Raw genomic sequence first — 2,605 nt, 5'->3', positions numbered from 1 at the left:
CACAGCAGTCATTTTATTTGATCCTCATAGTAGTCCTGTGAGATGATACCTAATTCACAGAGTAGGGAAAGTAAGTTATCCAAAGCCACAAAGCTATCAGTGACGGCAGAATTGAAGGGGCCTCTCTTTCCCAGTGACCCCCTCTGGCCTTTATGTCACACTGCCCTAGCCCTGGAAGCCTTCATCTTCTGCAAGAGGTACAGCCTGTCCTCTAGCAGATAAATGTCCCCATAACACCTTGTGCATCTCAAAGTCCGCAGCACTGTGCCTTATGATGGTCATATCAGTTGACATTTATTCAGCCTTTACTGTATCCCAGGCACTGTTCCAGTACTTTTCTTATATTAATTTATTTAATATTTCCAACAGTCCTCTGAAGTATTGTTTTCATCATTCTCACTTTACAGAAGAAAAGGCTAAAAAGATGCAAAGCTGTTCATGAATTTTTCCAAAGATATCCAGCCCAGATTTGAACCCATATGATCTGGTTCCTGAGATTATATATTCTATTCTGTCTTGGAGTTATAGTGACCACGTCTGCCTCCCTTCTGGTCTGCATATACTTGAAGAATGTGGCTGGGTCTTGTTCACCTCTTCCACCCCAGTGCCTTTCCTGAGACTGACATATGCTAAGTTCTTTGTAAGATTTTCCTAATAACTGAATGATACCTTGCACATGAACATTTTGAAAATAATTTGAATTGTTTATATGGACAAAGTCTAGAAGAAAAGACAGACATAAAAATCTGCTTGATCTGTTGAGACATTTAGTCATAGGTGAGTTGATTTTTTTTAAGTCTGGATGTTGATAGAACATTGGTTTTTAGGAGCTCAAAATGGATGATGGCCAACTTTATACTTCCCATCACTGTCATAAGAGCAGGCATCTATTACATTTCTGAAGTCATTGCTGCTGAGATGCAGGCTTCCCCAGGTCTATGAGGACCTGACCCAGATCAGATCTCAAGTGTCAACAGTATGGCAATGTCTTACCAAGGATCCCATAGCCAACTCTAAAATGAAAAGATAAAAATTCCCATCATCACCACTCAGAAATTGTCAATATCAAAAATGATATGAAGAGATCAATGATGACACCTGTGGCATATGAGGCATTTATGGTGAATAATAGGTGTCTGGCTCAGTGAAATAAGCCAGGCGGAGAAAGACAAGTACCAAATGATTTCCCTCATTTGTGAAGTATAACAACAAAGCAAAACTGAAGGAACAAAACAGCAGCAGACTCACAGACTTCCAAGAAGAGACTAGCAGTTACCAAAGGGGAGGGGTGGGGGAAGGCAGGTGGGGAGGGAGGGAGAAGGGGATTGAGGTGTATTATGATTGGTACACATGGTGTGGGGGTATCACAGGAAAAACAGTGTAGCATAGAGAAGACAACTAGTGACTCTGTACCTTCTTACTACACTGATGGACAGTGACTGCAATGGGGTATGGGCAGAACTTGATAATATGGGTGAATGTAGTAGCCACAATGTTTTTCATGTTTCACAAAAGTGTATGTCAATGATACCTTAATAAAAAAATCATTGGGAGGGGTGCAAGTTGTAGCACCCCAAAATCTCATGACTATAGACTATCTATGGTTAAAAGAACATATGGGATGTGAACAGATCCCAGAAATGGGCTGCTTTAATTTGTCTGATGGTTCAAGTACAGTTGGAAAATATTCATCATATCATAGATAAATTTTCACAAATGCCTAGGGTGCCTAAATGGTTTTCTTGGCTTCACTGGAGATGGCTGGTAATTATAGATTTGCTTTGTTTATGTCACCGTATTCCTATTATGTTAATATGTGTGTGCAAATTAGTTAGTAGTTTAAAACCTATACATACTTAAGGTACTATACAAGAAGATATGTCAAAGAAATAATCAATCCTCCCAAGTTTCCTTCATATGCTACATCTATAGCTTTTCTTCTTCCTTCCTAATTACAAACCTTAAATAGAATTCGTGCCTCATATCGAATTTACCGAGTATCATAATTCCTCCAGGTGGTAAAGATACCTCGAGACGAGTGCTGGGCATAGAAGCCACAGGGCATAAATCTGCAAAGAAGTAAAAAGCTAACCTTTGCAAACAATATGGCTTCTCTCTCACTTACCAACTTTACATTTCCCTGTATGGCCCCGGAAGATGACTGGTTAGCCAGAGACGGGTAAGATTCCTCAAGGGAGGAACAACCTAAGACAGGCACAGTCGCAGGGGGGCCATCAGGTGAGAATTTGGGGATCAACAGAGGTGAGGCTCAGAACCTCACCCCCCCTGCTTTGAGAGAAATCTTCTGCATCCGTGGATGTCTTGCTGCCCTTGTCTAGCCTGGATTAATACTTAGTCCATAGGCACACACCTGATCATCTGATCATCTACATTTGCCTTCTCACAGCACTAAACTATGTTTTCTACCTTTATCTTGCATCTACCTACCACTTCAGCATTTTATTAAAAATAAAAATAATAATAATAATAGGAGAAATGTGGGATCAACATATAAATCAAGTACAAAAATCAAATGAATATTCATATTTGACCTGATGGTACCGAAAGTTTCTGTGATGACTGCCCTTGTACTGTTCACCATGTA

At 40.1% G+C, this 2,605-nt stretch overlaps 1 pseudogene; it reads left to right on the top strand.

The window, feature by feature from the left end:
* The first annotated feature begins 1,081 nt into the window (after nucleotides 1-1,081).
* Nucleotides 1,082-1,146, top strand: LOC118974083 (small nucleolar RNA SNORD113/SNORD114 family; annotated as a pseudogene).
* Nucleotides 1,147-2,605: the final 1,459 nt, after the last annotated feature.

This window comes from Manis javanica, chromosome 11, assembly GCF_040802235.1.
Source record: "Manis javanica isolate MJ-LG chromosome 11, MJ_LKY, whole genome shotgun sequence".
Lineage (NCBI taxonomy): Eukaryota > Metazoa > Chordata > Mammalia > Pholidota > Manidae > Manis > Manis javanica.
The sequence above is the reverse complement of the archived record's forward strand: the minus strand, read 5'-3'. Positions and strand labels throughout refer to the sequence as shown.